The sequence below is a fragment of the Mustelus asterias genome, chromosome 10 (genome assembly GCF_964213995.1).
Source record: "Mustelus asterias chromosome 10, sMusAst1.hap1.1, whole genome shotgun sequence".
In the NCBI taxonomy this organism is placed as follows: Eukaryota; Metazoa; Chordata; class Chondrichthyes; order Carcharhiniformes; family Triakidae; genus Mustelus; species Mustelus asterias.
The window spans coordinates 13,727,759-13,739,787 of NC_135810.1; the positions used below are offsets into that span (position 1 = coordinate 13,727,759).

General features: G+C 46.8%; 1 non-coding gene across 1 annotated transcript; it reads right to left on the reverse strand.

Annotated features, from left to right (window-relative positions):
• Positions 1-11,480: 11,480 nt before the first annotated feature.
• LOC144500152 (U1 spliceosomal RNA) lies at positions 11,481-11,639 on the reverse strand. Its single transcript, XR_013498939.1, has one exon. It is a non-coding gene; the product is annotated as a U1 spliceosomal RNA (small nuclear RNA).
• Positions 11,640-12,029: the final 390 nt, after the last annotated feature.

Sequence of the window (12,029 nt, forward strand, 5' to 3'; positions counted from 1 at the left end):
ATGAATAAACTTTTTTTAAAAACAGATAGATAGCAAGATCCAGGATTACATGCTGAGGGATCTACTAAAGCTAGGTGAAGCCATGGCAAACAAAAAAACATTTTGGGCCCAGAATCAGTTCTGAATAAGGAGCCAAGTTGTTGCCCATAGCATCTTGGTGACATGTTAATGGCATCTGGCCTGAAATTAGCTTCCTCCCAACAGTCCACTGTCTGATAGTCAAATCTACCCTCTAACATCAACATGTCATTCCAGTACCAGAACAACGTTGCCAAACCCTGGGGCACAATAAAGGTTGGATAACGATGAATAAGAACCCGTTTGTTTTTCACTGTGTGACGCTGTATTGCGGAGTTTAGTAGTTACTGCGAATTATCCCTATTCTGATAGATGGTGCTGCAGACAGATTGGGGATCGAATCTGTGAATTTGCTGATTTTGCTATTGACTCCTTGTTGTTGCACTGCAGACCCGCCATCATTATCCTCTTCCGGCTTAGTAGGCATCATGTTTTTCAGTTCACTCTTGCCTGTTGAACTATCTGGTGATTACCGATATGTGTCCTCTATTTATGATCCAGATCAGTTTGATCCTTATCTTGTAAAAAACAAATTCCTGTCATGCACATTGGTTGTTTATCTTTTTTACAAAACGTGATTTTTCTCTTCTCGCCTGACCCTGCCAATCCTAAAAGCATCGGCTCAGATTAAAATATAGGCATGAGTGGGCACTGCTCCCTGATGTTTTTAGGATTCTTTATACCAATGGCGTTTTTTCCTTTATCCGCACTGCGAAAATGAGTACAAAATACTCCCTCCATTTCTGTGAACGCACATTAACCCTTCACTACTCCCTTCCTTGCAATGAAATTATCTGGTGAACTGGTGCGGCAACAATAATCTCTCTCTCACTGTCAACAAAATGAAGGAGATTGTCATTGACTTCAGGGAGCGTAAAGGAGAACATGCCCCTATCTACATCAATGGGGACGAAGTAGAAAGGGTCGAGAGCTTCAGGTTTTTAGGTGTCCAGATCACCAATAACCTGTCCTTGACCCCCTCACGCCGACACAATCGTTAAGAAAGCCCCACCAATGCCTCTACTTTCTCAGAAGACTAAGGAAATTTGGCATGTCAGCTACGCCTCTCACCAACTTTTACAGATGCACCATAGAAAGCATTCTTTATGGTTGTATCATAGCTTGGTATGGCTCCTGCTCTGCCCAAGACCACAAGGAACTACAAAAGGTCGTGAATGTAGCCCAATCCATCATGCAAACCAGCCTCCCATCCACTGACTCTGTCTACACTTCCCGCTGCCTCGGCAAAACAGCCAGGACCCCACGTACCCCGAACATTCTGTCTTCCACCTTCTTCCTTCGGGAAAAAGATACAAAAGTCTGAGGTCATGTACCAACCGACTCAAGAACAGCTTCTTCCCTGCTGCCACCAGACTTTTGAATGGACTTACCTTACATTAAGTTGATCTTTCTCTACACTCTAGTTATGACTGTAACACTACATTCTGCACTCTCTCGTTTCCTTCTCTATGAACGGTATGTTTTGTTTGTATAGCGCGCAAGAAACAATACTTTTCACTGTATATTAATACATGTGACAATAATAAACCAAATCAAATTCTACTGTTGGTTTTGAAATCATCTGCAACTAATTTTTCTATTCCTTTTACGAGCCTCCTATTCATTTCTTTGACTGTCTTTGTTGCTTTTTCAAAGCTCTCCCAGTCCACTGGATCGTTACTTCCATTCCGCCTGTGGAAATCTTTTCTTTTAGATGGATTGTCATAGGTTCATTATTAGGGGCAGCACGGTGGCACAGCGGTTAGCACTGCTGCTTCACAGCTCCAGGGACCAGGATTCAATTTCAGCCTTGGGTGACTGTGTAGAGTTTGCATGTTCTCCCTGTGTCTGGGTTTCCTCCCACAGTCCAGAGATATGCAGGTTGGTTGGATTGGCCATACTAAATTGTCCGCTAGTGCCCAAAGATGTGTAAATGAATTAACCACTGTAAATGTGTGGAGTTACAGGGAGAGGGCCTGGGTAAGATATTCTGTCAGAGAGTCGGTGCAGACTCATAGAATAGAATCCCTACAGTGCAGAAGAAGGCCATTCGGCCCATCAAGTCTGCATCGCCTCTCAGACTACAATCCCACTCAGGCCCTATCCTCGTAACCTCACATACTTTCCCCACTAGTTCCCCTAACCTACACATCGTTGGACACTAAGTGGCAATTTATCATGGCCAATCCACCTAACCCACACATCTTTGGACTGTGGGAGGAAACCGGAGCACTCGGAGGAAACCCACGCAGACATGGGAAGAACGTGCAAACTCCACACAGTCACCCAAAGCCGGGATTGAACCCATGTCCCTGGTGCTGTGAGGCAGCAGTGCTGACTGCTGTGCCACCAAGCGGCCCCAATGGGCTGAATGGCCTCTTCTGCACTAAAGGGATTCCATGTTTTTTTGACCATGGCTGATTAGCTCCACAAGTGGAGCTATTACCTCTTCAGCCATTATTACTGGCTTTGGATCACACTAATTGTTCCATGAATACTTCCCAGTCTCTATTCCAGTTTACTGCAGAGAATTTATTTATTTGGTCTGAGTCAGAACTTCCCTCCTTGAACCTCCCTGATCTTTTATATCCAGCTGAGAGAGCAGACAGGGCTTGGTTTAGCTATTCATCTGAAGATGGCACATACAACAGTGCAGCACTCCCTCAGTACTGCAAGAAAGAGTCAGCCGAGATTTTGTGCTCTTAAAATGTCATGAACAGGTACAGAAAAAAAAAATCTAATTAAATTCTGCCCTTTATAACTGTAGAGGGTTAGAATAAAGGTATAGGTGTCATGTTTCAGCTAAACAAGGCCCTGGTGAGGTCACATCAGGAGTACAATAACATAAGCAGCTCTGGGCAGCACACTTTCGGAAGGATCTATTAGCCTTAGAGGGAGTGCAGCGTACGTTTTCTAGAATGATACATGGATCCCAAGCGTTAAATTACCCTTTAATTTGAAGATTACACAATTCTTGGAAATAAAATATTAAGATGTCATTTGTTTGAACGTTTCAAAGTATTAAGTCAAACCAATTCCCATTAGTTGGAGAGTATCGGATCAGGACATAGTCTAAAAATAAGAACTAGGTATTTCAGGAGCAAAATTCGGTAAAGGCACAATGGATGTTTGAAACTCTCTCCCACAAATGACAATTGATCCTCAATTCATTTTTAAATCCACTACTCGAAGGCATTAAGCATTATGAGACAAAGATATATGGAGTTAGGTCACAGATCAGCCAGAATCCCATTGAATGGCCTATTTCTATCCCTATGGCCAGGGATGCCCCCTCCATTCCCCTCCCCAGCAACAGGTTTCCCATGCCGGATGTGACAAGCTATTAGCAGCCATTGAGATCGTTCCGTCCCACCAAATTCAATGGTAATTTTCATGGTTCACTACATTCCCCCTCCCTCCACCCCCGCATCCTTCCTCAACTGGGGCACCCGCCATGGGTGGGGAGGGTGTTGACATTGGCGGGTCCAGAAGTTCCTGCCAACAGGAAAATCAAGAAATGTGTTTCTAAGCTCAAATTTCTGGAGTGGAACTTGAACCTACAACTTTGACTCGAAGAGTGCTACTCTCTGAGTCACGTGTAACCTAGTTAGCGAAGTTAGGAGTCTCGCAACACCAGGTTAAAGTCCAACAGGTTTATTTGGAATCACGAGCTTTCGGAGCGCCGCTCCTTCATCAGGTGATTCATCAGATAATTCCAAATAAACCTTTTGGACTTTAAGCTGGAGTTGTGAGACTTTTTATTGTGCTCACCGCAGTCCAACACCAGCATCTCGACCTCATGGCTAGTTATCAGATGTAAAGCTTTTTTTGTGTTGCGGCTTTGTTGAGCTTCATGTTGGGAAAGGTGAGAAGGCTGAAGTCAGCTCACTGTTCTCACCTCTCAGTGAGAAAATAAACTGCAGACGCAGTACTCAGCAGCATTTTAACCAAAATTAATCATTTGCCAAATAACTGGTACAGAACATCCACTGAAACGCTACGCATCAGGGTACATTTGCTGTGGTCACAAACATACTCAGAGAGGCTAGGGTAAAGGATTTGGAACAAGATCTCAAGGGATTGGAATGAACAGGTTAAACATGTTTAAGTGAATAAGAGCTTGTCAGAATATTCATTGCCGTATTCACAGTTCACCATCTGTTCTCAACCAGAAAGAGTGTTAACACAGATCACTGACAGTCTTTCCATTCCTAGTTTTGTCACGTAGCTTTTTTTTCCCATTATTAAAGCAGAAAACACCAGAAATGTTCAGCAGGACATGCAGCAATTTTTGATTCAATTTGATTTGATTTATTATTGTCGCATGTATCAGTATACAGTGAAAAGTATTGTTTCTTGCGTGCCATACAAAGCATTCCGTTCATAGAGAAGGAAAGGAGAGGGTGCACAATGTAATGTTACAGTCATAGAGTGTAGAGAAAGATCAACTTTCGGGGTGGCACAGTAGCACAGTGGTTAGTACTGCTGCTTCACAGCACCAGAGACCTGGGTTTGATTCCCGGCTTGGGTCACTGCCTGTGTGGAGTTTGCACGTTCTCCCCATGTCTGCATGGGTTTCCTCCGGGTGCTCTGGTTTACTCCCACATTCTGAAAGAGGTGCTGGTTAGGTGCATTGACCCAAACAGGTGCTGGACTGTGGCAACTAGGGGAATTGCAGAGTAACTTCATTGCAGTGTTAATGTAAGCCTTACTTGTGACTAATAAATAAACTTAATATAAGGTAGGTCCATTCAAAAGTCTGAGGGTAGCAGGGAAGAAACTGTTCTTGAGTCAGTTGGTATGTGACCTCAGACTTTTGTATCTTCTTCCTGACGGAAGAAGATGGAAGAGAGAATGTCTGGGGTGTGTGGGGTTCTTGATTATGCTGGCTGTGTTTCCGATGCAGCAGGAAGCGTAGATCAAATCTATGGATGGAAGCCTGGTTTGCGTGATGGACTGGGCTTCATTCACAACCCCTTGTAGTTTCTTGTGTTCTTGGACAGAGCAGGAGCCATACCAAGCTGTGATGACAACCAGAAGAATGCTTTCTATGGTGCATCTGCAAAAGCTGGTGAGAGTTGTAGCGGACATGCCAAATTTCCTTAGCCTCCTGAGAAAGTAGAGGCATTGGTGGGCTTTCTTAACTATAGTGTCAGTATGGGGGGACCAGGACAGGTTGTTGGTGATCTGGACACCTAGATACTTGAAGCTCTCGACCATTTCCACCTTATCCCCGTTGATTTAGACAGGGACATGTCCTCCACTACGCTTCCTGAAGTCAATGGCCAAACCAGAATTGACATTTGATGACCTTTCACCTGAACTGGCCTTATCCCAAGAGGACTAAAAGTCATGTTTCCAGCATGTTTCTGTACTTGTGAGCTAGCAATGCAGCAGTGAGGGAACAGGACCCCTGGAGCCTAGGTGAAGAACAGGAACACAATGCAGCTTTGATCATGAAGCTAGAAGGACTGAAAAGTAAAAGGAGGGAAGAATTGAGAAGGAAGGTGAATTTTAAAGGGGGTAATTTCAATGTTAAATCAGCTGCCGAACAAAATAGAGGAAATGAAAGATTGGATTAAGAGAGAAAGGAAAGGAAAAGAGAACTAAATGTTTTGGGTTAAAAAAATCGGCATTGTTAAAGTTTATGTATTAGTCACAAGTAAGGCTTACATTAACACTGCAATGAAGTTACTGTGAAATTCCCCTAGTCGCCACACTCCGGCGCCTGTTCAGGTCAATGCACTGTGGTAAACCACTGTTAGGTTATTACCTGTACATGTGACATGCCTGGACACATCCCTGCCGGCCCTACCCGAGACTCCTCCCCCCCCCGGTGCAGGTATAAAGGTGACTGCTCCCCACCCCTCTGCCTCAGTCTGGACCAGTTCATCGGCATGGGTGTGCTCCAAGTCTTTTGCAAATAAAAGCCTATTTGTTCTTGCATACAAACTAGTCTTTGCTCGATTGATGGTGCATCATGCACCTAATCAGCACATCTTTCAGACTGTGGGAGGAAACTGGGGCACCCGGAGGAAACCCACGCAGACATGGGGAGAATGTGCAAACTCCACACAGACAATGACCCAAGCCGGGAATCGAACCCAGGCGCTATGAGGTAGCAGTGCTAACTACTGTGCCACCATGCCACCCGACGTTAAATCTCGTCGGTTAAATCCCAACGATTGTTAATTCTCCAACAGCAGTTCAATACATGCAGGAATTTTAATTGTTCATTTCTGGGCCAAAGAGGTTGATTAGTAGTCATTAGCAATTATCACAATGCTGAAAGTGTTTTGCGCGATTAATTATTAGCCTTAATAGAACATTTTCCAGCAAATTTAATGAGCAATGAATGTACAAATGCAGCATATTCATGTAAAATCACTTGGTACGTTAAGGCCGGGATTCTCTGATCTCGTTCGTCCTGCCCTCGGTGCCAGTGAGAATGGAGAATTTGGTGCACAGCTAAAAATCTATTCATTGCAGCGGCACCGGAGAATCCCGGCCGCGGGCGAGGTCAGAGCTTTCCGGGGTAAGTATGAGATGTTACTTTTGTGAGGTTAACGCTTCTTAAGTGGCTTATACTCTCCAGAAGCTAGTGGTTATCAGTACCTCTCTTCCTTGTCGCAAGCTGCTGGCCGATTTGCGTATATTTTGATTTGTTCATGTTTGTGAGTGTTGCTGGCAAGGCAACTAATGGAGATCTCTAACTGCTGTTGACAAGATGACGTTGAGACATTTTCCTGAACTGTTGCAGTCCATGTGATGTAAGTTCACCCAGAGAACTGTTAGGAAGGGAGTTCCAGGATTTTGACCCGACAGCATGAAGAAATAGCGATATATTTTAAGTCAGAGTGATGTTAACTTGGAGGGGAACTTGCAAATGATAGTGTTTCCACATGTCTGCTGCTCCTGTCCTCTAGGCAGTTGCAATGAGGCACTTCCACAGACTTCATTAGAAACAGAAATGGTATTTACTAATAAGAAAAACTGTACAAAACTACAGTAGACAGCACAGCTGCCCTAGTCTCCTACATGTTCACCCTCGAAGTGATGAATCCACCCTCTGGGATGATTACCCACTCTCTGTGGCCTAGGGCTCGGCTCCTCCCTCTGTGACAGGATCCGAGGCTTCCGAATCCATAGACCACAATCAGTAAGGATAGGCAACGACATCTCCTCCACGATTATCCTGAACATCTGTGCCCCACAAGGCTGTGTCCTCAGCCCCTTAGTATTACTCCTTCTACACCTATGACTGCGTGGCCAAATTCTGCTCCAACTCCATTTTGAAGTTTACTGATGACACCACCATAATGGGTCAGATCTCAAACAATGACAAGAGAGAGTACTGGAAAGAGATAGAGAGGGCGATTCTCTCATCTCGCTGAGCTAATTTTTTATCGCGCACCGGCCAATTTGTGGGATTCCCGGAGGAGGGTTCACGTCACGTTTGCATCTCCCAGGCCTGGATTTCGGGCGGCGTCTGCATGGCGCCGGAAGCGGGGCTAGCATTTAAATAGTATTTAATATTCTATTTAAATGCTATTATCGAGCCTGGGACTGAATTCTCCCTGTGTCGATAGCATCCCCCACCCCGCCAGAGTGTTTCACTCCAGCGGGGATTACAGTAGCTTCCCACTTTCAGGGAACTATCAGGACAACCCCGCTGGAGTGAAGGGGAGGGGAAATTGGGGCCCTGAGGAGGTCGGGCGGCAGGAGTGGTGCCCCCTGGGCATGGGCACCCTGGCACTGCCAGCCTGTGCCCACGGCACTGCCCAAGGGGAAAACTGCCCATACCCCAGGGGGAACCTTGGCACTGCACACCAGGCATGGGGCAGTGCCAAGGGGGTGGGGCCTATTGGGGTGTGGCCTAAGGGGCAGGGCCTAGGGGTAATCATTGGGGGTGGGGGAGTCCCGCTGCCACTCTGCATTGGGATCCGATCAGGGCAGGAGGGGCACCAGCGATCGGGGCCGGGGGCATGGTCAGCTGGGGGTTCTGCCAGGGGGGGTATCTGCCTCGGGGGGGGTGGGTCTGCTCCCAGAGTGGGGGGGTCTACCGCTGGGGGGAGAGGCCTGTGGGGGTGGGGTGATGCGGTGTACCATCACTGCTGGGGTGGGGCTGGAGGGGGGGTTCTGGGCTGGCCCACGAACGGACGGGGCGCTACGATCAGGCCGTGGGGGGGGGGGTTGATGGGGCAGCAGTGCGGGGGTCCCGGGCTGGCCAGCGATTGAGCTGGCCGGCAAACTGTAGGCTGACAGTGCAGGGCCACTGCGCATCTACATCATAGAATCCATAAAATCCCTACAGTGCAGAAGGAGGCCATTCGGCACATCAAGTCTGCACCGACCACAATACCACCCAGGCTTTATTCCCGTAACCCCACATATTTACCCTGCCAATCCCCCTGACACTAGGGTCAATTTAGCATGACCGATCAACTCAACCCACACATCTTTGGACTGTGGGGGGAAACCGGAGCACCCGGAGGAAACCCACGCAGACACGGGGAGAATGTGCAAACTCCACACAGACAGTGACCCGAGGTCGGAATTGAGCACGGTTCACTGGTGTTGTGAGGCAGCAGTGCTAATCACTGTGCCACCCTGCTGCCTGAGTACCATTATGCCACCTCCTGCCCCCTCAATGGTGATGAGGTAGAAATGGTCAAGAGCTTCAAGTTTCCAGGTGTGCAAATCATCAACAATCTGGCCTGATCACTCCACGCCAATGCTATAGTTAAGATAGCCCACCAACACCTCTACTTTTCAGGAGGCTAAGGAAATTTGGCATGTCTGCTACGACTCTCACCAATCTTTACAGATGCACCATAGAAAGCATCCTTTCCAGATCTATCACAGCTTGGTATCGCTGCTGCTCTGTCCAAGACCAGAAGAAACTACAAAGGATTATGAACACAACTGAGTCCATCATGTAAACCAGCCCCCCACCCATTGACTCTGTCTACACTTCCCACTGCCTTGGAAAAGCTGCCAGCATAATCAAGGACCCCAGACATACTCTCTTCCACCTGCTTCCATCGGGAAAAGTCTGAGAATACATACCAGCCAACTCAAGAATAGCTTTTTCCCTGCTGCCATCAGACTTTTGAATGGACCTAATATATATTAAGCTGATCTTTCTCTTCATCCTATCTGTAACTGAACACTATACACTGCACCCTCTCCTGTCACAAGGAGGTAGTTAGTTGCTCTCTTGTGGCGATGGTCATTAACTGGCACTTGTGTGGCATGAATGTTACTTTCCAGTCAACAGCCAACACAGGATGGGCATCATTGTCATTTTCCCAGGAAATTCTTTTCAGATAATTTATGGAATTTTAAGTAGTGTAAATGCAAAGCAGGACCTGAATATAGCAGATCATCCATTCAGTGTATTTCAACAGCTTTTACAGGATCACATGATAGATGCACATAATTCTTGCATGGAATTAGAATTAGTCTGTCGCTTGCTAAAAATATTCAAGATAAACCACAATAAGTATTCAACATCTGTCACTATAACAAGTGCCCTTCAAAAGGAAATGAAAAAATAAAGATCAGTTGAAATTTAAAGTGGTATCATTGTGGCCTATAATTTAGGTTGACAATACGCCAAATAAAGTTCATCTTTTACAAAGGAATTAATTATCTTCTGCGGATGTATTGTAGAATCTATGTCATGTTTATTAGTTCAACGTTTGTTCAATAAAAAGATAACCAAAAGGGTAAATTAGAAGGCAGTAGAGTATTTAAGCAACTAATCCATCTTAGCCCCAAACTTGATTAGTTTACCTTTCATAAATTTGTTTTTAATCTGTACACAAAGCTGGCAATTTTGCGCTGAACTGCCATCTCTAAAGGCCATGTGGCAGTTTTTTTTTTGCCAGGTGGCTTCAGAGGGCATTAAATGTGGATTGTATTTTTCTGTCTATAATTGAGTTTGAGGATGAAACTCAGAAGGATTATTGATCCATTAACCTCGACACGGTGATGAAGCAGGTTCAACATGGCACCAGCATTTTCTCCAAGGCCGTGAGGATAATTAACTTCCTTGCGAACAACAGGTTCCATCTGCAAAGTGGCAGTTCTGGTGAGAAAACTGCCGTGGTGCTCTCCAGTTCCATTGACCAGGCTGCTCTCCAGATCTTGTCCCTTTGACAGCAAAAAAAAAAGGGAGGTGCGGTTTGCTCTGGCAGGGTGCAGACTCTCAGGACGGAATTTTACCGGCACGTTTGCCCGATCCAGCCCGAGGCCAACGGAGAATACCGTTCTCCAAGCCTCGTCCGCCCCCGGAATCGGTGCAGGCATGCCGGTAAAATTCCGGCCTTAGAGTCAGGAACTAAATAAATATAACATTCCCGCCCCCCCCCCCCCCCACCATGGAGGTATCCGTGGCCTCCCCCTGCCCCACTCCCTCATCACCGCGGCATTCTCCCCCTTCCCCACAAGCCCCCCTTCCCTCTCCCATCCCTGATCATCCCTGGCATCCCCAATCCCCCCTCCCATCATCCCCGCATTCCCTCCCCCACAACCGCCCACCGTGATCATTCCCAACAGTTTAACAAAAACTGCCACAGGGCCTTTAGAGAAGAGCAGGTAATTATATCTGGACTGCATTAATCTCTCAAACAACATCACAAAAACATCTGATCACATTCATGGGAGTTTGCTATGAACAAATTCATAGAATCCCTACAGTGCAGAAGGATGTCATTTGGCCCATCGAGTCTGCACCAACTCTCCAACAAAGCATTTTACCCAGGCCCTATCCCCTTAACCCCATGTATTTACCCCGCTAATTCCCCTAACCTACACTTCTTGGGATACTAAGGAAGAATCCAACTAACCAGCACATCTTTGGACTGTGAAAGGAAACCAGAGCACCCGCAGGACACCCACATAGACATTGGGAAAACGTGCAAACGCCACCCAGCCAGTCACCAAAGACCCAGGTTCAATTCCTGGCAAGACCAAACACATAGAAACCCTACAGTACAGAAAGAGGCCATTCGGCCCATCGAGTCTGCACTGACCACAATCCCACCCAGGCCCTACACCCATATCCCTACATATTTTACCCGCTAATCCCTCTAATCTACGCATCCCAGGACACTAAGGGGCAATTTTTAGCATGGCCAATCAACCTAACCCGCACATCTTCGGACTGTGGGAGGAAACCGGAGCACCTGGAGGAAACCCACGCAGACACGAGGAGAATGTGCAAACTCCACACAGACAGTGACCCAAGCCGGGAATCGAACCCGGGTCCCTGGAGCTGTGAAGCAGCAGTGCTAACCATTGTGCTACCGTGCCGCCCTAAAGCTCCGTGCTGAGGAAACATCCAAGGCCAGAATTGAACCCAGGACCCTGATGCTGTGAGGCAGCAGTGCTAACCACAGAGCGCCAACGCAGTCCCCCACTACCACAAATATTGCAGTCGAGTATCCCGCATTTGAGGACATCGCAGGCGTCAGCACAGCCAAAGTGCAATGGGCTAGCCTCGTCCTGGGCGAACCACCTGCTTGATCATGGTTTCACCCCTGCCAGGTAAGTATCCGGCCACTTCTCATCTTGTCCCTATATGTTAGGGGAGGCACGGTGGCATAGTGGTTAGCAGCGCCAGGGACCTGAGTTCGATTCCCATCTTGGGTCACTGTCTGTGTGGAGTTTACACGTTTTCCCCGTGTCCGTGTAGGTTTCCTCCATGTGCTCCGGTTTCCTCCCACAGTCCGAAAGACGTGCTGGTTAGGTGCATTGGCCATGCTAAATTCTCCCTCAGTGAACCCAAACAGGTGCCGGAGTGTGGCAACTAGTGGATTTTCACAGTAACTTCATTGCAGTGTTAAAGTAAGTCTACTTGTGACTAATAAATAAACTAAAAACTGATGTCAGGTGGTTTTAAGGAGTCTTACATGAATGTAAGTGCGTTCCTTTCTTTATCATTA